The 24,944-nt window shown below is 37.5% G+C and overlaps 1 protein-coding gene across 7 annotated transcripts in view; it reads left to right on the forward strand.

The window, feature by feature from the left end:
- The first annotated feature begins 2,328 nt into the window (after nucleotides 1-2,328).
- ST3GAL6 (ST3 beta-galactoside alpha-2,3-sialyltransferase 6) overlaps nucleotides 2,329-24,944 on the forward strand; it is a 92,456-nt gene continuing 69,840 nt past the window's right edge. For 2 of the 7 annotated variants that reach the window (XM_069063847.1, XM_069063849.1), the window contains exon 1: nucleotides 2,330-2,656. The gene's annotated coding sequence lies outside the window, so the exon portion shown is untranslated. The other 5 variants (XM_069063846.1, XM_069063848.1, XM_069063850.1 and 2 more) reach the window with 4 other exon arrangements.

Raw genomic sequence — 24,944 nt, forward strand, 5'->3', positions numbered from 1 at the left:
CTCTCACACACACGAAAATACATTGTTGTCATCAAGCTTTTAATAGTAAAGGAGTCAGGACCACTGTTTTCCTTGGTCAACTTTTCTTCACTATCAATCAAAAAAATTGAATCTGAGATTTTATCTCTTGTTTAATTTTCTTTTACAACTCTTGAAACAATAGAATTATGCAAAATTTTAGAATGAAAACAATAAAAAACCTTGATCAAAAGTAATACTAGTCCATAGTGTATTAGTTATTGTTAGGAACCACAAAAGAAACCACTTCTGCTTGCACAGGAATTAACATGGTATCATTTATTTCTTCTGCTTAAAATATAATAATTGACTGGATGCAATGTGGAGGATTCATAAACTCTACATTGCAACACAATCATACAAAGTTGAGACAAACTATTTCCCAACCAACATCTGGACACTGATGTTATTTGAAAGAAACCTTGGCATGTCACTATTTAGAGTTTTCATGTTGCTCTTTACTAATTTTAAAATAGATTACAGAGAGAAAGGAATGACAGATGCGTATGTATCTATATAAAATGTGTGTTTAGGAGAAAGATGTGTGTAGATTGAATGATGGAAATTGGTAGATAAGGAAGTAATGGAAGTAAGGAGGCTCTCTCCTCACTGAAATTGTGTGGCTCTTTTAGCAAACTCATTAGTATGTAGACAAAATATACATCATTCTCTTTAAAGATACCAGATTAAGTGTTGGAGCTGGACTAAAGAACTGAATTCAAATCCAGTTTCAGACACTGATTCTGCAACCCTGGTCAAGTCACTTAATCTATTTGTGCCTCAGTTAAAAAAAGGGATAATAATAGCTCCTACCTCTGAAGGTTGTTATGGGAGTAACTGAGATATTTACAAAGCTCTGTGTAAATCTTAAATCATTATGTAAAAGTAGCCATGGAAAACACTATGTAATTGTATTAGTTAGAAAGTCTCCCCGTCCCTTCAAAATGCTAAAAGCTATAGACATTTTATTGGTAGATGATTTGAGTATAGTTCTTCCTGGAGAAAAAAAGGATAATTCCATAAACAACCACAAATCTGGTCTCAAGACATGTTCTGGTCTTGTATAGTTTTTGTGTAAATCAATCTGTAAGAGAAATCAATCTCCTGACACGTGCCAGAAAAAACACAAACTTGATTTACTTACCTTCACTTCTTGTTTCTGTATGTAGACAAAGAATTAAATGGCAATACAGCGTAGTTATAGTGAAAAGTGCATTTGATTTTGAAGCAGCAGACCTAGGCTTAATTCCCATCTTCTTCACTTAATAAGTGTATGATTGGGCAGTTCTTTTAAATTTCTAGGTATAAGTTTACTCATGTGTTGAAAGAGAAAATGATACCAACCCTATCTATTTCATAAGATTGTGAAAGTCTTTAGAAATGGAAATGGGATATACTCACACACAAATGTGAATTATTTGTTAACACTAAAGAGTAGGGGAGGCAGGGAAGGAATGACATTTGAATGAGATCTGGTCTTACTGGTAAACTCATATGGGGAAGGGGGACCACTGGAGTTTTAGTCAGAGCACCTGGGTTCAAATTGGGCTTTACTATGTACTACCTGAGGGCAGCTAGGTGGTACAGTGTATAGAGCACCAGGCCTGGAGTCAGGAAAACTCATTTTCCTGAGTTCAAATCTGGCCTCAGGCACTTGACAGCTATCTGACCCTGAGCAACTCACTTAACCCAGTTTGCCTCAGTTCCCTCATCTATAAAATAAGCTGGAGAGGAAATGGCAAATCACTCCAGTATCTTTGCCAAAAAAAAACCCCAAAAAATCTCAAATGAGGTCACAAAAGAGTCGTAAAGACTGAACATTTACTACCTGAACAGTATTAAACAAATTCACCTCATTTCTCTGACCCAAGGACTGCATATTAGTATGTAAAATAAAGGGGTCAGGCTAGATAATCTGTAAAATCTAAATTTTCTGACACCAGAATCGGACTACTCTTTCTTATACTGTGTCGGGTATAAGTTCCCATTGTGCCCACCCGGCTCTACAGATCCTCTGTCACCCATATATTAACTATATTTTTAGAGATTTTGAAGTCAAACAAGTATGTTTTTTTTTTTTTAGCACTTAGGGTGCAATTAATGTAGTTAAATGATACTGAAAATCTTTTCTAGATTTTCAGAAATTGAAGCCGTTGGACTGCACTCAAAACTCCACCCAGAGAAGGAGTAACAATATTACTTAGAAAAATCAACCCTAGAGGTACCTGATTTAATTGGATTTAATTGGAAAATAAGCATATTGCCTGATTTAAAATGTATCCCCCAACTCCTCCCTACGGGGGCGGGGCGGGGGGGGGGAGGTCAGTCAAGTGAAATATTAGGAACGACCTTGGGGAACTTTGGATACGCCCTTCATCTTACTCCTCTTCTTGGCAGGGCACAGTGCCCGCCTCCTTCAGTCTCACGCCTGAAAGAGTCCCCAGTGTGCAAAAAGCCTCCTCGGCCCCTGCGCTGCCTACGCCTCCAGGTGCTCGGCTCCTGCGGCCAAGTCCCGCGTGTTGGTAGGACCAGATCTTCCTCTCCTGAAGGCGCACTCCGCCTCCGACATCAAGCAGCTTTCTCGGTGATTTTCCGGTGCTGCTGCAGGGAAGAGAACGCCAAGCAGAGCCGAAACAAGGTACTGTACGCTCCTCTCTTCCCTCGTTTTCTCTCCTAGCCCGCAGCTTTGGTTTTCCTCTCCAAGAGCTGCAATTCTAGCCGCGGCTGCCCTACCACAGCGTCGGTGGGGGCCGCAGCTTTACTCCCTTTTCCCTAAGGGGCACGGAGGAATAACTGGGCTTAACTCCAGGGAAGGTCCAGGGCAACCCCGGGGACCTGAGGACTCCCAGCCTGCGGGGGAGCTCTAGAGAGAGGTGGGTGCTGCGTAGAGACCTGAGGCGGCCACCACGACCCCCGCTCCAGGCGCCTCCAGCCTCCCTTAGGGCGGGAGTCGAACGCCTCCCCAGGACGCCAGCCTGGGGCCCTCTCTGTCTTCCTGCGCACGCAGTCCAACACCCCCAGCGCCTGCAACCTCCGTGCTCCTATGCGGCAGAAGTCACGGACAAGAGTCCAGGACGACAAGCGGGCAAGGGAAGGCGAGGTAACGGCCTGACCAGAGGCGTCTGGGCTTTGGGAGCCCGTCGCCTTTCTCCTTTCTGGGTTTTTGACGCAGTGAATCAAACCTCCAGGCAGGGGGGTTGTGTGCTGTTTGGCTGCCCGGGGGTGTCGGCCTCCCCTTTGGGAGCGGGGGACTTTTTAGTGGAGGTTTCAGAGCTTCACCCTGCCTGCATCTGGACTCCGGCCCCGCGCTCTTGCCCTTTCTCCTCAGGAGCCAGCCAGCCTTCTGCAGAGCTGGCTCCCTGAGTTTGGAGGAGATTTGGTGCGGAGAGGTAAATGGCATTCTCTTCCCTCCCTTTCCCCCTCCCCGGTCCGGGAACCTGAAATCCATGCTCAGTGAAGACCTTAGTCTCGGGTCAGCTTTAGAAAGGACTGGGGGCCGGAAAAGAAGGGACCACCTTTTAACCCCCACCCCCGGGACGCAGTAATCCGGGAGGGCGAGAAAGGGCAGTGAACTTTGGGCAGAGCGAGTGCATTAGGTGCTGGTTCCCTAGGAGAGAAGACGGTGATAGAGAGAGAGAGAAAGAGACAGAGACAGACAGAGACAGACAGAGACAGAGAGAGACAGAGAGACAGAGAGAGAGAGAGAGAGAGAGAGAGAGAGAGAGAGAGACAGAGAGAGAGAGACAGAGACAGAGACAGACAGACAGAGAGCAGACTTTAAAGACCTAACGGGACAGCCTGAGTCAGGCCAACTTGAAGGGGGAGGCTCAACTACGTTATCTCTAGCTCGTGTAACGTTGGGGCGCCCAGAACAGGCGTGGGGGCGTGGGCGTGCCCCAGACCCCTTTTCATTTTGAGGGGAGATAAACACTTGACAGGTGACATATAGGTTGTCAGAAGGCTCCCGCTGTCTAGAACTACTATCTCCATTTGGTCGTCTTTTTAAAAAGAAAGAAACTTTTGTTCTGTCAGAGGTTCCAAAAGAATTCTTCTGCCTACTGCAGTGTAGCTAGAGTCACAAAAATAAAACAAAAAAGGCGTCCCGGTAATTTGGGTAGAGGGAGAAGGAGTGATCGTGCAAATTTTCTCGGGCAGCTAATTATAATGTAAGCAGAAAACTTGCACTTTTGCTGTCTTTGAACGCGTTCCTTTGCCCCATCCCTTTCCTGTGGGTTGTTATTTTGGATAACAAACCCCAACCTCCACATCAATCCAGTTACCAGAAAAGAACGGCACACACAGATTTTCTTCATTTAAAAACGGGGTTTATTTAAAGTTGTTGGGTTTTTTTTTTTTTTGGGAAAGTAGATACCAGAAACCTCTACAACTCCTCTAATTTAGAACTAATTTTTGCTTCAGAGAGACTCAGAGAACACTCAAAATCTGCTCAGAATATTGGACTACAGAGCCCCCTTTTTAATCTCGTGTGCTGTATTCTCCTATTTCATGTGCTCTGCCCAGACTGACCTTTTATGCCACCATTAGCCGTTTCAAATGATCACATTCAAAAACCAAGCCCTACAGTAGAACTCATTTTCTTGTTGTACCCTTTCTCCATGAAATGATTATTGAAATTGCACTTTAGTTCCATGAAGCTTAGAATTCTGGAAGGCCCAGCCTAGCTGGGAAAACTTCCTTTATTTTAAGGAGAAAATAGCTAACTTTGACTTTCAGTTTGTGGGACTTAACTCATTCCTAGACTTTTCACACCAAGGCCTATGAAAATAAATAGGTACCCCCAGGGTAACTGGGTCTGGACTAGGTTAACTAACTCCTAGGGACTCTTTAGATAATTAGAACTTTGATTTGTAAGCTTAGAAAAAGACATCTCTGTAAATTTAAATTATTAGTGTATATGCTGAACTACAAATTGAATATGAGGTGACAAATTCCACATTCTCTGTAAAAAGCTTTCTATGGCCTGGAAAAAAAAATCACTATCCAAATCCCATCTTATTATTATTAAAATGAGACTGCCTTTGAGACTGACTAATAAGCTTTGCTGAGGACAATGCATTTGCACTAACAATGCCTATTAGAACAAAAATTCTTAAGATTCAGAGAGGGCAATGGTGAAATATTGACCAGAATGCATTTGGAAGTTGAGGAAAATGCACGAGAAAATAAACAATGTGTCATAAGATTTTTAATTTCTGAATTTAAAAAATTGAAGATTCTCCTTGACCTATGATTTGGCATAGGCATATGGCATAGGCAGCATAAATTTCCCACCCCCTAATCCTGTTCATACATAGCTCTTACTCTGCTGTGCCACATTTTGTGCCCCACCCTCATAATTTGTCTAGGATTTTAAACTTCTTATTCTTTACAGTCTCCATCCCTCCTGCTTTTAAATGTTTAGATGTCTCTTAAGTGGAACATTTTATGCAAATGGTATCATGATTGTCAGAAGCAAATTGTTTATATTTTTAAAAGTACAACCTATTTCTGAGTGCTTTAGAAGCTCAGGTACTTAAGTAAAGATCAGTCCTGCTTAGGCTTTGGATCTGTATGTTAATTATAAATAATTCTTATCTAGTCAACATGATACGAACTCTCCTAGGCAATACTTTGTGTCATGTAAACACAAGTGATCTCCATGAACAATTTTTTTCCCTAAAAAAAGCCATTCTCAATTTAGAATTAGGAAAGAGACCAATCTGCATTTTCTGTTGGTGTTACAGATGGTCATAGTGGTGGTACCTCAGTTTCAGATTCCTCAAAGACAAACCATTGACTAGATCTGGTTAGATAGAGGATCTTAGTCCTGACACATTTGCCTGGGTATTGGAAAGCTAACTCTCCAGTTTGGGCTGTGAACCTATTGTTTGATCAATGAGTATCCCTTGTAGTCTTAGAGACAGGGCAGCCTCAATCCTCCTCTTCTGGAGGAAAAGGAGAGAGGGAGAGGGAGCAGGGGAGAGGCAGAGAGAATCCTGATGAATTGTGGAAAGGAATCCATGTCCTGGAACACATCCCTATGCCTTTTAGATTCTTTGAACATCTAGTAGTAAAGGCATTGCCAAATTGCATCCTTATTGGTTATTACCCTCCTGGAAAGTAACAAAAATTCTATTTACTATAACAATGAGTGATTCAGATAGATCAGCAAACATAGTATTTAGTGAATGTTGTATTTGCAGTCAGGAAATTGGTTAGTTGTGTTCAACTCTTCATGGCACCGTTTGGGGTTTTCTTCACAAAGACAACAAGTTTCTTGCCATTTCTTTCTGATTTTACTGATGAGGGAACTGAGGCAGACAGGGTTAATTAAATAATTTGCCCAAGGTCATATAGCTAGTTAAGTGTCTGAGGCTAGATAACAGGTCTTCCTGACTCTAAGCGTGGCGCTTTATCCACTGAGCCACCTAGTGCCTCTTTGCAGTCAGGAAGAGTTGGGTTCTAATCTTACCTCTGACTCATACATACTAGCTTTGTGACCATGGGCAAGTCACTTAATTTCTCTTACCTATTAAATTCTAGAATGGCTTAAGAAATCCTTGACCAATTATTGATGTTTAAGACTTCTACAGCTTGGTCTGATTAAGTAGGGCTCTACTTTACACTTCACACATGAATAATTTATGAACTCATCCTTTGGACTTGGTACTGATTTTTTTGCACTGTTTTTAATTCAGGGTCCAATTTCAGTGTTCAAAGAATGTGTAAGAGCACTGAGCATATGAATGGGAGACTGGTTGATTTTTCCACTTAAGCTGTTTTTTAATGTCACATGCAGATGTTATGGCCTCTCAACAGTTTGGTTAGTTCCAAAGGTATCAGGTCTTCTGTAGCCATTGAATTCAAGGTTTGGTGAGTTGGGGAAGTATGGAAGCCAAACTTGATATATTCAGTTACGACACCTAAGTATGAAAATATAGCATGAATATCTCTGTTTTTTTTTAATTTCCCTAGTTTATTCTTACAGTTGTTTTAAGACTTTTGAAATGGAAAAGTGAATTATCCAGAAGCACTCAGATGAGAGAAAATAGATGATAATCTAGACATTTACTTGTAATTTTGAATGGACTGGAATATAATTGATTTTCACATAAAAAAACCCAACCCTTTAATTTGTAATTTGATTTAGCTAGCAGACTCCAGGATGCCGGACAGGCTTCTTGGCTCCAACCAAGAGATACTTTCAGGATCCACTTTGTCTTATATTCAGCTGTCAGACACTGTTCTTTTTTTTTCTTCTTTTCTTTTCTTGCATTCTAAACAAGAGAATTTTTTTGTACTTAAAGTTATTTTATTTTTTCAATTCTATGTAAAGATAGTTTTCAACATTAATTTTTTTCTTTTTAAAAATTAATTTATTTTTAGTTTCCAACATTCACTTCCATAAGATTTTGAGTTTCAAATTTTCTCTCCCTCTCTCTCTTCCCCAAGACATCTTGCAATCTGATATATGTTCTAATTATGCATCATATTAAGCATATTTTCACTTTAGTCATGATGTAAAGAAGAATTAGAACTAATGGGAGAAGCCATGAGAAGAAACAAAATAAAACAACAAAAGAAAAGAGAGCAAATGGTTTGCTTCCAGGGGGCAGTTAGATGGCACAGTGAATAGAGCACCGGCCCTGGAGTCAGGAGGATCCAAATTCAAATCCGGCCCCAGACACTTAACACAAAAACTGGCCATGTGACCTTGGCAAGTCACTTAACCCCAATTGCCCTCTAAAAAGCAAAAAAAAAATAGTTTGCTTCCATTTCTATTCAGACTCCAAAGTTCTTTCTCTGCATGTGGCTAGAATTTTTCAACACAAGTCTGTTGGACTTGTGTTGGATCATTGTATTGCTGAGAAGCACTAAGCCTGTCATAGTTGATCATCACATCATGTTGCTGTTAACAGTGAACAATGTTCTCCTGGTTCTGTTCACATAACTCAGCATCAGTTCATATAAGTTTTTCCAGGTTTTTGAGAAATTCACCTGCTCATCATTTCTTATGGCACAATAGTATTCCATTACATTCATATACTACAACTTGTTCAGCTATTCCCGAATTGATGGGCATCCCCTCTATTTCCAATTCTTTGCCACCACAAAAAGAGCTGCTGTAAATGTTTTTGTACGTGTGGATCCTTTTCCTTTTTAATGATCTCTTTGGGATACTACTAGTAGTATTGCTGGACCAAAGGGTACGCACATTTTTATAGCCCTTTGGGCATAGTTCCAAATTGCATCCAACAATGGTTGGATCAGTTCACTTCACCAACAGTGCATTAGTGTTCCAATTTTCCCACATCTTCTCCAACATTTATCATTTTCTTTTTCTTCATATTAGCCAATCTGATAGATGTGACTTAGTACCTCAGAGTTGTTTTAATTTTCATTTCTCTGATAGTGAGTTAGAGCATTCTTTCATATGATTATAGATAGCTTTAATTTCTTCACCTAAAAACTGCCTGTTCATATACTTTGACCATTTATCAATTGGGTGATGACTTGTATTCTTGTAAATTTGACTCAGATTTCGATATATTTGAGAAATGAGACCTTAATCAGAAACACTAGCTATACAAATTGTTTCCCATCTTTCTGCTTTCCTTCTAATCTGGGTTGCATTTGGTTTTGCTCATGCAAAATCTTTTTAATTTAATGTAATCAAAATTGTCCATTTTGCATTTGGTAATCTTCTCTGTCTCTTGTTTGGTCATAAATTCTTCCCTTCTCCATAGATCTGACAGGGAAACTATTCCTTGCTCTCATAATTAGCTTATGGTATCACTCTTTATGTCTAAATCATATATCCATTTTGACCTTATCTTAGTATAAGGTTTGAGATGTTGGTCTGTGCCTAGTTTCTGCCGTACTATTTCCCAGATTTCCTGGTAGTTGTTGTCAAATAGTTAGTTCTTATCCCAGAACCCTGGAGTCTTTGGATTTATCAAACACTAGATTACTATAGTCATTGACTACTGTGTCTTGTTAACTAATCTATTCCATTGATTCACCACTCTAATTCTTAGCTGATGCCAAGTAGTTTTGATGATTGCTGCTTTATAATATAGTTTTAGATCTGCTATAGCTAGGTTACATTCCTTTGAATTTTTTTCATTAGTTCTCTTGATGTCCTTGACCTTTTGTTCTTCCAGATGAATCTATTTTTAGCACTATAATTTTTTTGGTAGTTTGGTATTGCACCAAGTCAATTAATATAAGTAGAATTGTCATTTTTATTATATTGGCTCAGCCTATCCATGAGCAGTTGATATTTTTCCATTTATTTAGATTTGACTTTATTTCTGTGAAGTGTTTTGTAATTCTGTTGATACAGTTACTGGGTTTGTCTTGGCAAGCAGACCCCCAAATATTTTATATTGTCTACAGTTATTTTAAATGGAATTTCTCTTTCTATCTCTTGCTGCTGGGCCTTGTTAGTAATATATAGAAATGCTTATTATTTGTGTGGATTTATTTTATATCCTGCAACTTTGCTAAAGTTGTTAATTATTTCATTGTAGTTTTTTAGCTGATTCTCTAGGCTTTGCTAAGTATACCAATCATATCTGGAAACAGTGATAAGTTTTGTTTCCTCATTGCCTAGTTTAATTCCTTCAATTTCTTTTTCTTTTCTTATTGCTAAAGATAACATTTCTAGTACAATAGTGGTGATAATAGGCATCCTTGTTTCACCCCTGATTTTATTGGGCATGCTTCTTACTTATCCCCGTTACATATAATGTTTGCTGGTGGTTTTAGATAGATACTGCTTATCATTTTAAGGAAGAGTCCATTTATTCCTATGATCTCTATTGTTTTTAATAGGAACGGGGTCTGTATTTTGTCAAAAGCTTTTTCTGCATTTATTGAGATAATCATGATTTCTGTTTTGTTATTGATATGGTCAGTTATGCTGATAGTTTTCCTAATACTGAACCGTCCCTGCATGCCTGATTTAAATCCCTCCTGGTCATAGTGTATTATCCTTGTGATATATTGCAGTGATCTCTTTGTCAATATTTTATCTAAAATTTTTTGCATCAATATTCATTAGGGAAATGGGTCTATAATTTTCTTTCTCTGTTTTGACTCTTCCTGTTTTAGGTGTCATTTTTTTATGTCGTTAGACTAGGCAATGAGGAATCAAAACTATCACTCTTTGCAGTCACTTAACCCTGTTTGCTTCGGTTTCTTCCTCTGTAAGATGAGCTGGAGAAGAAATGGCAAGCCACTCCAGTGTCTTTGCCAAGTAAATCCCAAATGGGGTCACAAAGAGTTGGACACAATGGAAAATGAATAAACAACAACAAGCTAGTTATTCTATAGTATACCTCTTTGTTATTCTTCATCTTTGAAATTTTTATTCTTCAGAAGTTGTGACCAAATAACATCATTGAAAGAAAATACTGATTTTTTTTAATGGGCTTATGTATCAGAAAGCAAACAGTTTGGGACTATTTATGAGTGTAGTAGAGTTTCCCAAAAGGAAAACAGCCTGCTTCCTCTGCTTTAATTATGGGCTGAATTCATTGTTCATCTGCACCTCACGTCCAAGATAAATATATGAATGGACCTACTCAGTGGGCTGCCTGAATAATATGCTTTTTTTATCCTTTTGTTTATTTTTCCTTTGTGTATTACTGGGTTGGTCTCTTTTGAATGGTAGTGGATATTATTGAAAAGGTCCTGTGAATTCTAGGTCTTGATGCAGTTAACACAGTGTTGTCCATAAACAGAAATATTTGGAGAACATCTCTGTATATTGAGAATCCCTCTTACATTTGAACTTTGGACAGGTCATCCTACGTGATAGTGATAAACAGTTGGCATTCATAGCTCCTTATTTATGCATTGCTTGAGTGATGATATTGTTGAGTGATGAGCTGATTGTTGAACAGAGTTCTTTTTAATCAAGCAGTGATGAAGAGAGACAGGAACCTTTCCAGTAACAGGATAATTTAGAGCCATTCAAAATTAACTGGCATGTCATCACATTGTTGGGGTGGGGGGTGTAGAGGAAGTTGTTGGTAATGCACTTATGAAGTTCTTCTGACTGCAAAGAAAAAAGAAATCAAACCCCTAAGAAAAAATTTTAGACTTTGAGAGAGACAGAGACAGACACTGGAAAATGAATTCCTCTTATCTCTAGGGGTTTATAAATTCAGAGAGGCAGTGTTATATAGTGATTAAAGTGACCATGGTTAAGCCACATGACCTCTCAATACTCTAAGTCACTCTAAACCTACAGGTTATATATAGACCACTAGCTAGCCTATGTTGATGAAGAGAGTTTACCATCCTGATGAAATCACAGGTCTGTACCACCTGGTCCTAATGATAAGATCTCAGATTTGGGCAGGACCAACAGACTGCCTTTTGTCTACATTCTTAGTAATTATAATATGTGGAGGAAGAGAAGAGATCCAAGTTTTGCAAAACTTTAAGCACTGAGTTAGGAAATAATCCTTAAATGTGGGAGAAATTCTTATTTTTAGTAGGTCTGTGGTGTGGTACATGTCTTGTTGATGTCTGGCTTACAAAGCCTTGCGTGCTATGAAACAGACTCCAGAATGACTTCAGAATCTGTGGGGGAAATTTCTTTTCTAATATAATACATCTCTGCTTTTCATAATAAACTTAAATGAGAAAATAGGATTTTCTTCACAGCCAGCTTTGCTGGGCCCCCTTCCATAAGGTAAATGATACATTTACAAAATGACTGCTACATTATGTGAGCTCCTGTTTATTTAGAATCCAGATGGACTTTTTATTATTCAGTATTATTCCTGTGATAATGCTATCCAAAGACTCAGAGGCCTTCACAATATTGAGGTGACTTCTAAGTCCTCAGAGAAAAAATAAATTATACTCACTATAGGGTTAGTATCGAGTGTATTTTGTATTCTAATACTTTAAAATTCGATATTCAGTGTATGAAATCATAAGCTACTATTTGTGTCATACAGAAACTTGATATTTAGTTAACTTATAATTCTGATCATTAGAGATTTTACCCCATGCTTGGATAGAACCAGAAGATCCAGGTAATCCAAACACTGTGGGCCACGTGATTCCTGTGTGGACCCTGCATTTTTATGATAATATTTTGTAATTGGATATCACTTTAAAGGTTACAAAGCGTTTGTGTTATTTCATCATAAGTTCATCTTGGAAAATTTTTGAATCACTTCTTTGCTGTGACCTGTTTTTTTTTTTAATCTTAAAGGTTTTACCTTAATAAGTGTTATAATTGTTTCTTCAACACATTTGTTAAACGATTGCTGTGGGCAAGTCACTCTCCTAGGTGCTAGGGGTCCAAAGCTGTACAAAACCATCTAGGCAGATGGGCTAAATTAGGTTGAGGGTAAACAACAGACCTCAGACTTGTTGGTGAGTTAAGGAGAAGTCTACTCCAAGCATGCAAAGATTTCTGGTGGAATGGGCTGTTGAAAACAATTTGATTCATTGGCCATGAAGGGGCTGAAGCCGGTGTTGTGGGGCACTTAGAGCTTGGTCAGACATCAAAGACACTGAGGTCATGTCCTGAATCCCAGGCCATCACCAGTTATCCTGGCCTTTGTCCTGTCAATGGATTTGCACGATTCTGAAAGAGAGAGTGAGCCTGACAACTTTGTGCAGATCTGTCATGATATCATTGGTCCTTTTTGAAAAGGAAGGACATAAAATAACAGTTAGGGAAAGAGGGCATAAGATGATGATGGTATGTGTATGTTAGAACACAGCTGGAATAGAAGTTACCTAATCCAATGAATAAATAAATAAAAATGCTCTTCTGTGACATCTCTGACAAGTCATAGTAGTTGTATGATTACTACTTTAGTCTGTAAATTAAAAAGAGAGGGACTGGATTTGTGGTTCCCAGTACCATACTCCCTTTACTAAGCCAGACTGGCACTTTCTGTGTAACTTTTAATGTTAGAGACTTACTTAAAAGCACTGAGTAGTTAAATCTATTCCAGTAATCCAATAAGTGTTTATTAATTGTGTGTGACATGTCAGACACTGTGCTAAAAGCTGGGGATACAATTAATAAAAAGAAAGTTTCTGCCCTCAACAAGCTTATACTCTAAAGGGGAAGACAACACACAAAAGGAGGAAGGAGTGGGGAGAGGGGGCACAGGAACAGGAATGGGACACCAGGAGGTAATTTGTTCTGTGGGGTTGAAACCAGGCAGGACAAAAGATGCAAAATGCAGTGATCTAAGAGGCCAGTTTCTGCCCTCTATAAAGGAAGGCATTGGGAGGTAACAGATGCAAAGTTAAGTGACTTGTCATGGGTCACACAGTGTATATGTGTTGGCAGCAGGACTTGAACCCATGTCTTCTTGGCTTTGGAGAAGCTACGTGGTTGTATCAACAAGTACCCTAGCATACCCCAGATGGCTGCTAGCACAGGGTCTTTGATCTGCTTTTGTAAAGGAAAGCAATCAAAAGGGGTTAAGAATCTTACTTTAATCAAACATATATATATATATATATATATATATATATATATATATATATATATATACATACATACACACATATATCATTCACTTGGTTTAAGGGAAAAAGTCAGCACCCTGAACTTCAGAAAATACCAGCAGAAATTACAAGCAGAGAAAAAATACAGTTCAACAGACCAACAGACAGGGGTTCTAGCTGTCTGACCATTACATACATGCAGTTAGTTACCAGAGAGAGAAGCACCAATATCTGGGATTTCAAAGCTCGGGGTTCCACGATCGCCCAGAGTCTCATCTGGTCAAATCACACAACTCTTCCCATAAGTGAGCCCCAAAGAAAAACCTCAACTCAGGGAATATATACAGACTTCTCCAGGGTCAGGGGACATCACAACCTTCATGACCCACTGCCTAATTACAAAGTAACAAAAGGTGTGTTGAAAAACAAGCCTCCCCTAAGCAAGCTTCTTATTAGGCTCCAAGTGAGGCCCATTAAGGGTGGGGAATATCTTCAAATTCCCTTACCATTACAGTGGTGCAGCATATCATAAAGTGCTGGGTCTGGAATCAGGAAGACCTGAGTTCAAATCTAGCTCTAGACATGTACTAGCTGTGTGGCCCTGGGTAAATCACTTAACCCTATTTGCCTCAATTTCCTCATCTCTAAAATGAGTTGGAAAAGGAAATGGAAAACCAGTATCTTTGGCGAGAAAACCCCAAATGGGGTCATGAAGAGTCAGATACAAGTGAAGCAACAACTTCCTGGCTTTAAGGTTGGCTCTTTATGCAGTTGCTGCTTCTCTATATAAACTAACACTGTAGTAAAATGATAGCAATTAAAAAAAGCAATGCTTCTATCTGTATTGAGAGTTATGGAATGTCAAAACTGGAAGGGAACATAGGTGTCAGCCCATCAGTTAGCATTTATTAAGCACCTCCTGGGTACTCGGCATTCTGCTAAGTAAGTGCTAGGAATACAAAGAAAGATCAAGCCCAGACCCTGCTCTCAAGGAGCTTTTCTCACGGGGGTAAAACATAGGAACATGTGTACACAAAAGATCTATTAAGGAGATGTGGGGAGTGGTCTCAGAGGGAAGGCATTCACATGCAGGAGGACTAGGAAAGCCTTATTGAAGAAAGTGGGATTTTCGCTGAGATGTGAAGGAAGCCACGAGGTGGACATGGTGGTTGGTCCCCTGATGACTTGTGCCACCCATGTTATTCAGGAATAATACTGTAAAACTATTTGAGGACAAACACTGTTCTCTTCCTCTTACCCCTATTAGAAGAGTCTCTAGTTCAAGGGTTCTCAGCCTGTGGTTAGAATACTTTACCAACTGCGTTCCAAGGTTATTAGTTTACTTCATAATCCTATGAACTCTATTTTATTTTATTCATTTAAAGACAGTTTTCTGAGAAGAGGTTCAGTTTTCATCAGTCTACCAAAGAGACCGACAAAAAAAAAATGAGGTTAAGAAGCACTACATGAGAGGGTTTCTGGGTTCTGGTCTTGACTTTGTCATGAACTCTTGGTCACTTAATCTCTCATAGGTCACAACCTTATTGTCTAGAAAATGAGGGAATTGAATTAAATAACATAACGTTCACCTTCCCTTCCACCTCTGAGATTTTGTACCACACTCTTTTATCTGGGGAATCTTGTCTGGGGAACCTTAGGGCATATACTACTCTAGAAAGAGAACAGGAGGGTGGATTACTGTTATGGAAAGGTAATGTATTCTGGTGCAAGCAAGAGAGACTGCCTCTGGATTAGAGGGTAATGGACTTGGACACACGTAGGTGATGTCTACCCCTCTCCTTACTCCTTGTAAGACTTCATGGTTACATCGCCTCTCCAGGCTTTGGCTCTTTTAATTTGTGAAATGAGGTAGTCATGCCAGATGATTCTTAAGGCCTCTTCTAGCCCTCATATTCTATGGTTACTTTTCCCCTGGGGAACATTTTGACATGACTGAATTTTGTAGACAAATTCCTTCAGTACTTGAATCAAAAATTTCCCTTCAAATTTTGGAAACTTAAAATATGAATTCACAAAAATTTGTTATCTAGTGCCTCAAAACCAGTAAGTAGATTTTCTAGTACATGGCCATCCCTACATCATCTGTAGACTGTCAGGTAGATTTGCCTCTATGAAGTGGGGGTGGGCGTGGAGGAAGGGAACAAGAATTTGTTAAGCACCTACTACATACCAGGTGCTATGCACTTTGCAACTATTTTCGTATTTGGTACATTTCAATGAAGTTTGTATTAAAGTGATTTCTTATTAAGTGAATTTTATTTCTTAATGAATTTCACTTAAAAATTGAAGTTGCAGTCCACTGAATAATGATTTAATTCCTAGGAAGAGCTTCAAGTAGAGCAAAGCAACTTTTCCCAGGGAATCAAATTTATGGGGCACTGATAACCTTGCAGTCCTTCAGCAACAGAGAAACAGTAGAGCTCCTTATTATTAATAATCAGTCAGAATAGAATAGAGGGAATGAGGGTAGGAAGGTAGCCTCAAGAGTCCCACTTCTGATTCATACTGCTTGTGTGATTTGGATAAGTTAACCTCTCAGGGCTGCCAGGCAACTCATAGCATAAACATTTGCAGAAAAGTTGTTGATTTATATTAATAGGGGAAATTCCCTCAAGAGGAATTCTGAGTACCAATGAAATCCAAGATCTCTAACCAAGCACATGGGTATGTACAGGATATATCCCCCCCCCCACACACACACCCCTGATGTTGTTTCATTTTGTTTTTCTTTAAAAAGGAGCTTTGCATTTTAAGCATATGTCCTTCGTTTCTAGTTTTAAGGTATAGAATGTTGTATGCAAAATATATGTTTATGTATGTATATATGTATATGTATGTATATGTGTGTGTGTGTATATATATATACACACACAAAAAAAGTGATATGTTAGGCCTTATCTTTTAAATTTAGTGGTAAATTTAAAAAATAAGTATTAGTTTCATTAGCTTGATTAACAAAAATAATGCTCTTTATGATTGAATAGTTAGTAAAGGTTTAGTTTAAAAATGAATACTCACACTAACCAAATATGCTACATGTACATACATATGTCTAGAACAAGAGAAATGTGGTTGGAGAGACCCATGCCAGTATTCTGGGGTCCCCTTTTCCCCTTGGGGTTTTATCCCAGTTATGCCTACTATTGAATGTATATTTTGTGGGATTTGCCCCCAAGTGCTTTTTGGTTCTTGCTCCAGGTGTAAAGACTTCTAGTTGTGGTTCTGATTCTGGATATACTAAAATCATATTAAACAGTATAGCAGAGCTTTAATATGGTATTTATTTAAAGGAGGAAAGAGACTACTTTTCAAGTGGCATTAATATAAATATCAGTTATTTTTGTGTTTATACTTAAAGCAAGTCAAAATTCAGATGACAAGTAGTTAAAATTGAGACCAATCCCAGAAGCTCCAGCAGCATTTCTTTATCTGTGAAATAAGGTTTTTGGATTGTTTAAACCTTCTTTAAATTTCCATCTTATTTTCCTTACTTAACTACTTCATGCTGTTGCATCTTTATTTGTGTGTGTGTGTGTGTGTGTGTGTATATTTGCATTTTATCCTTACAACAATCCTATAAAGTTGAATATCACCATTTATGGAAGAGGAAACTCACAGAGAAATTAATTGCTTTACTTGACGTCATAAAGCTAGAAAGTTGGATTTGGCTGATGAAGGGCAATTCTGCCTGGTAGGCTTTTAATCTAACTTGTTCGGGGAGTTAATTTGGTGGTTCAGGAAGAGAACTTTTCTTCTTCCTCTTCTCCCTAATGAAAAAGAGCAGGTTTTGTATCACATGTTGTTATAAACTATCCATACCTCTGTTGTCTGAGTTTATCCACTATAGTTTACCTAAGAATTTCTATTTCATTTTTGTTTAGAGACATCGTTGACATATAGGTTGAAAGTTTATTGGAAGTGGTTGGGTTAAAAATGAGCATTCTCAAAAAATATTTTGTTTTGGTGAAATATCAGGAGTTTAGTAGTTGTAACCTATAACTAGGTCTACCAGCAACTTTTGAGTAACATTTTGCAAATCACCTTTTTTTCTAATTGCATTTAAAAATGTTTTTACATTCTTTCAAAACAGTTTTTAAGTTTCAAATTTCCTTTCATCCACCTTTTCCTACCCTACCCATTGAAAAGGCAAGCAATACAATATTAATCATACAAGTGAAGTCATGGGTCATGAAAAAAACATACTTCCATACCAGTTAGAGAAAGAAAGATAGGAAGGAAGGCAGGAAGGAAGGCAGGAAGGAAGGAAGGAAGGAAGGAAGGAAGGAAGGAAGGAAGGAAGGAAGGAAGGAAGGAAGGAAGGAAGGAAGGAAAAGAAGAAAAAGAATAAAGGCCCTCCCAAGTCATGAAAAATAAAGAAAAGGGAAAAGTGTGCTTCAATCAACACTCAGAGTTCATCAGTTCTCTCTGGAGGTGGATAGCTATGGGTCACTATGAGTCCTTTGAAATTGCCTTGGATCGTTCTCTTGATCAGAGCCTCTAAATTTTTTTACAATGAGCACTGTTAGAGTGTTGCTGTTGCTGTGTACAAAATTTTCCTGGTCACTTTACTTTGCATCTGTTGATGTAAGTCTTCCCAGGTTTTTCATCATTTCTTAGAACACAATAGTATTCTGTCAAAGTCATATATCACAACTTGTTTAACCATTCCCCAGTTAATGGACATTCTCTCAGTTTCCAGTTCTTTGTTATCATAAAAAGAACTGCTATACATATTTTTTGTACAGAGAGGACCTTTTCCCTTTTGATCAGTCTTTTGAGATAAAGACCTCCCAATGGTATTGCTGAATCAAAGGGTATGCATAGTCTTATAACCTTTTTGGGCATAGTTCCAAATTGTTCTCTGGAATGGTTACGCCAGTTCACAACTCCACCAAATAAGCATAAATGTCTCTGTTTTTCATCATGTCCTCTAGAATTTAGTATTTCCTTTTCTGGAATGTTAGCCAATCTGATAGGCAAGATACTACCTTAGGGTTGTTTTAATTTTTATTTATCTGATCAGTAGTGATTTAGACAGTCTTTTTTCTCTTCACTCTTAATTGCTCTAATTTCTTTTGAAAATTGTTTCTATCTTTTGACCATTTGTCAACTGAGGAATGGCTCTTATTTTTATAAATTTGACTGAGTTTGAGAAATGAGGCCTTTATCAGAGAAAAGTTGATACAAAAATCTTTCCCTAGTTTATTTTCTTTTTAATTTTGGCTTCATTGATTTTGTTTGTGCAAAACCTTTTAAATTTCATGTAATAAAAGCTATTTTATTCCAGTGATCCTCTCCATCTTTTGTTAAGTCATAAACTCTTATCTTACCCATAGATCTTATTGGGTAAATTTTCCCATACAACCCTAATTTGCTTATGATATCATCTGTTATATCTAAATAATGTCCCCATTTTGATGGTATCTTGATATATGGTGTGGGATGTTGGTCTATACCTAGTTTCTACCAAACTTTTCCAGTTTTCCAAGCAATTTTCGTCACATGGTGAGTTGTTAACCACCAAGGCTTGGATCTTTGGGTTTATCAAAACCCTAGAATACTATGGTCATTTACTACTGTGCATTGTGTACTTAATTTATTCTACTTATCCTCCATTCTGTTTCTTAGTACCAGATTGTTTTGATGATTACTGCTTTATAATATAGTTTGAAATCTGATACTCCTAGGCCAACATCCATACCGTTTTTAAAAATTGATTCTCTTGGTATTCTTGAGCTTTTGTTCTTCCAGATGAATTTAGTTATTATTTTTTCTAGCTCTATAAAACAGTTTTTTGGTAGTTTAAATGATATAGCACTAAATTAGTGAACTAATTTAGGTAGAATTTTCATTTTATTATACTAGCTTAAACTACCTATAAGCAATTAATATTTTACGATTGTTTAGATCTGTCTTTATTTGCATAAAAAAGTGATTTGTGATTTTGTTGATATAATGCTTGGGTTTGTCTTGGCAGATAGACTCCCAACTATTTCCTTGTTGTCTGCAGTTATTTTAAGTGGAATTTCTCTATCTCTTCTTGCTGGGTTTTCTTTCTAATACATAGAAATGCTGATGATTTATGTAGGTTCTATATTCTTAAACTTTGCTGAAGTTGTTAATTGTTTCAGCTAGCTTTTTAGGTGATTTTCCACGGTTATCTAAGCATACCATCAATAATCTGCAGAGTGATAGTTTTGTTTCCTTGTTGCCTATTTTTATGCCTCTTCTTTTTTTTGAATTATTTCTATAGCTAGCATTTTTAGCACAACATTCAAGAATAGTAGTGATAATAGACATCTTTGCTTCACAGTTTATCTTATTGGGAAGGCTTCTATCTTATCCCTATTGCAGATAATTTTTGCTCCTGGTTTTAGATAATATTACTTACCACTTTGAGAAAGGTTTCTTTTTCCTATGCTTTCAGGTGTTTTTAATAAGAATGAGTATTATGTTTTGTCAAAATCTTCTTTATCAAAATGGTCACATGATTTTTGTTGTTTTTGTTATTGATATGGTCAGTTATGAATATAGTTTCCCTAATATTGAGCTAGCCCTGCATTCCTGGACATAGTGTATGATGCTTGTGATATATTGCTATAGTCTCTTTACAAGTATTTTATTCAAATTTCGTGCACCAATATTCATTAGGGAAATTGGCCTACAGTTTTCCTTATCTTTACTCTCCCTGATTTAGGCATCAAAACTATATTTGTGTCATAAAAGGAATTTGGTAGGACTCCTTCTTTACTTATTTTTTCAAGTAGTTTATTTAGAATTGGAATTAATTTTTCCTTAAATGATTGATAAAATTCATCCCATCTGATCCTAGGAATGTTTTCTTAGAGAGCTCTCTGAGGGCTTGTTAAATTTATTTTTCTAAGATATTTTAAGTTTAAGTATTCTGATTCTTCCTCTTAATTTTATATTCTTGTAAATATTCATCCGTTTCCCTTAGAATGTTACTTTTACTGGCATATAATTGGGCAAAATAACTCCTAATAATTTCTTTAATTTCATCCTTGTTGGTGGTGTGTTCATCCTTTTCATTTTTGATACTGGTAATTTGGTTCTCTTCTTTAAAAAAAAAGTCAAATTAACTTATGGTTTATCTATTTGTTTTTTCCATAAAACAAATCCCTAGTTTAATTCATTAGTGTTTTAAATTTTCACTTTTGTTGCCTTTCCTTTGATTTTTAGGATTTCTATTTTGGTGTTTAATTGGAGATTTCTAATTTCTTTTTCTAGGATTTCTTTTTAGTTACATGCCCAATTCATTGATTAACTTTCTTTTATTGATGTATATGTTTAGAAATATAAATTTTCCCTCAAGTTCTGCTTTGGTTGCATACCACAAATTGTGGTAGGTTGTCTTATTATTGTCATTCTCTTTAATGAAATTATTGATTGGGTGACCCACTCATTCTTTTTAGCTTCCAATTTAGTTTCCAATAAATTTTTAATCTATGCTTCCAAGGCCCTTTATCAAATTTTTATTGCATTATAGTCTTAAAAGGGTGCATTTAATATTTCTGCTTTTCTGCATTTGTTTGTGAGGTTTTTATGCCCTAATACATGGTCACATTTTGTGAAGTTACGGTGTACAGCTGACAAAAAAGATATACGCTTTTTTATTCCCTTTCAGTTGTCTGCAGAGGCCTATCATATCTAACTTTTCTAAAAGTCTATTCATCTTTTAACTTCCTTCTAATTTATTTTCTGGTTAGATTTATCTTAATTTTACTATTTATTTCCTCCTAACATTCATTTAACTTTTGTTTTAAGAATTTAGATGCTATCTCAGCAATGTAAGGTTATAAGACAACTCCAAAGGACTCATGATGGAAAAGGCTATCCACATCCAGAGAAAGATATATGGGGTCTAAATGCAGATTGAAGCAAACTACTTGCTTTCTCTCTTTTCTGTTTTGTTTTGTTACTTCTTTCTTGTTCATTCCATTGGTTATAATCCTTCTTTAAAACTTGACTAATGTTTAATGTGAAGGTGTCTGTAGAAATGAAGGATTGCATGCCTCCATAGTAGGGCGAGTGGGAGGAAAGAGAGTGGGAGAAAATTTGGAACTCAAAAGCTTGTGGAACTGAATATTGTAAACTAAAAGTAAATAAATAAATAAATTTTTTAAAAAATTTATATGCTATGCCATTTCATGCATATATGTTTAATATTGATATTACTTCATTGTTTATGTTTTTTTTAGCAAGATGTAGTTACCTTGCTTATCATCTCTTAATTAGGTCTATTTTTGGTTTTGCTTTGTTTAGATTATGATTGCTCACTCTCCTCTTTATTTCAGCTGAAGATTATGATCTAGCCACTTCTTTTCACTCTAAGTGTGTTTCTCTGTTTCAAGTGTATTTCTTATAAACATATATAGTTGGATTCTGGTTTCTGATCCATTCTGCTCTCCACTTTTGTTTTATGGGTGAATTTATTCCATTCACATTCACAGTTAGGATTGCCATGTATTTCCCTCCATCCTATTTTCTTCTATTTCTTCTCTCTCTCTTTACCCTGTCTCCCTTCAAAAATCTATTTTGTTTCTGATCACTGCCTCCTTTAATTTACCATCCTTCTATCACTCTCTCTTGCTCTTATCCCCTTTCCGTCCTACTTCTCTGTTGGTTAAGATAGATTTCTATACTCAATTGAGTGTGTGTATGTATTATATAACATACATATATAATAATGTGATATTACATGTATATATGTATATTTATATACATACATGTATGTATTATGTATTACACTTGCAGGAAAGACAATAATGTTTTTTTCTTAAAGTTAAATTTTCATTCTTTCTGATCTGTACGCTTCATTTAGCCAAAATTACACATGGACCATTGACTAGTCTTTGATCAAATGAGGTCCATTGTTTCTCTTAACCATTCACAACTTATACAGTCCGAATAGTATTCTACTTGCCCAACTTATAGCAGGACGGGACCTCAAGAGATCCTTTGGTACAAATAAGTTCCTGTCTTAAGGAAGAGTAATGTGGCATTTCCCCCATTTTATAGATGAGGCAATGACAGATTCCCAGAGGGTTTGTGTGACTTGTCATAGGCACAAAAGATGTCATAAAAGTAGGTAGTTTGGATATATATTGTTGCCCTTTTTCAAGGTGATCATCCTTTTCATACACCTCAGCTAGCTTTCCAGATCACTTTTGTTAATTGACTTGTGCTAGTTAACTACTTGTGCTAAGTATAAACAAGATAATTTGTGGAGAGAAAGAGTATTAACAGCTTAGAATTTATGGTAAGATGAGAGGGAATCTGAGAATAAGTCATCTTGGAAATTTTCAGAGACCAGTTTTCAGAGTATTGTGAAATGATGAATTCCATAGACTGAAATACAAGTCAGCCTAGTCTGGATGGGAAGTTCTCTAGAATGAAATTCTTTTTTTTTTTTAAGCAATCAGGGTTAAGTAACTTGCTCAAGGTTACACAGCCAGTTATTTCTGGGTGTGGTGCTGAGTGTCTGAGCCAGGGATTTGATCTCCAGGTCATCCTGACACTGGGGCAGGTGCTCTTACTTGCTGTGTTACCTGGCCGCCCCTCTAGAATGAAATTCTAAAGAAACAGAAATAATCCTGATAAAGAGAGATTGGGAGAGTTGACAAAGAAAGCAATGTGGGAATACAAGTAGATGTGTCATGTATAGACAGTGGAAGCAAAGGAAGGTCACAGAAGATGAGTAGAAAATTAAGTGTGGTTCTGTCGGAAGAGTATTAGGATTGTGAAGCTCAGAATAAGTCTAGACTACCTGAGAAAATGCTGAAGACTAGAGAAAGGGCTGTTTTTGTTTGTTTAGTAGTATTGAAAGGAGGAAGAGAAAGATCAGAGAAAGGATAAGGCCATTGCATGGGGTGAATGGGATCATTGTAGCAGAAAAAGAGGCAGAGCTGCTCAACTCTTTATTTTATTTCAGTTTTCTCTGCCAAGGAAAATGACCTTTAACTTCTGAAAGACTGAATTCAATTTAATTTTACAGGTAATTGTTAAGGTGCTGTGCTAAGTACTTGGGATACAAAAACAAAACAGTATCTCCCCAGAACAGAAATAGTTAATAGGGACCTGCTGTTCAAAAGGAATAGGGAGATAGGAAGAGATACTTCATTGTCATGATGTGTTCAAGTCATTTAACCATATGAGACAGGAGACAGGCAGCAGAGTCAGTGGTAGATGGATCTGTGAATTGTGTGGAGAAGAGGAAACCCCTGGGAAATGACTTCACTTTTTTAAATGAAATAGGTTGAAAAGGGGGGAGTGAAGAGAGGGTGTGGGACAGGATTTATGGAAGATTTGAGAAGGAATGAAAAGATTTAGAATAGCAGCTGTGGTGTGATAATGAGTCAGTTAGGGAGGGGTAAAAAGGTTGTCTTGCTTCTTTGAGCCCTCAGTTGAGATTATATGATATAAATTTGTAGTGGATCTAGTCAGCATGGTTCCGTGATTTCCTCCAGCTTTGTTTAGCAGTATGTTATTAGAAGTGAAGGCAGTGGGATGTTGGTGGGAGTAATCTAGGATTGCAAGTTGGAAAGATAGGTGATGTGATAAGGGGGCAAGAGAATCAAGAGAAGAAGAGAGTGTAGAGTTGGACTGGTTCATCAAAGGGTCAAGATAGGAAAGGGAGGACAATAATTGAGAGAAGGTATCCTAGGAAAGAAATAATTCATTGAAGAATTGGAAGTCTCAGTGAGGATGAAGAGCAGGGTTTGAGATTATAAGGCAGAGGGAGAGGTGAAATTAAATTAAAAAAAAGATTTGATGAGATTAGAAAATTTCAGAGCTCACAAACACAGAAGTGGAACACTTGTGGGTGATGGCAAGATCAAGAGGATGACCCTTTTTGTGACTGAGCTAAGGTTTGTGACTCAACTAAGGTTGAGGAATTAGTCGTGGGAAATTAATTAAATCGAGGAGCTGGGAGGATAGGGCATTTAGGGCAGCATCAGTATTTTAGGTTGAAATACTCTAGAATGCAGGTTGGGATTGGAGAGGAGAGAAAGACTGAACCAAGGGGCGGCTAGGTGGCGCAGTGAGTAAGATTGCCGGCCCTGGAGGCGGGAGGACTGGGATCGGTTCCGGCCTCAAATACTTAGCTCCCACACAAAAAAAACTGGCCGTGTAACCTTGGGCAAGTTACTTCACCCCAATTGCTTTAAAAAAAAAAAGACTGAACCAAACTGAAACAGGTGTCTTAGAAGTCAATAGATAACTGTGACCAGATTGGGTGGTAAATGTGGATTTAATTGATTTAATGAACTTCAAAAAAAGAAAGGTGATAGAGATTGAGGGAAGAGCTTGGAAGTTGTGATGGGGAACAAGGAATGTTCCCCATCTTGACCTGTGAATCAAGGGATATGAGTGAAAATATAGCCACA

The sequence above is a fragment of the Petaurus breviceps genome, unplaced genomic scaffold (genome assembly GCF_028583685.1).
Source record: "Petaurus breviceps papuanus isolate PSGF00001 unplaced genomic scaffold, PetGlider_PUasm1.0 90603, whole genome shotgun sequence".
NCBI classification, from domain to species: domain Eukaryota; kingdom Metazoa; phylum Chordata; class Mammalia; order Diprotodontia; family Petauridae; genus Petaurus; species Petaurus breviceps.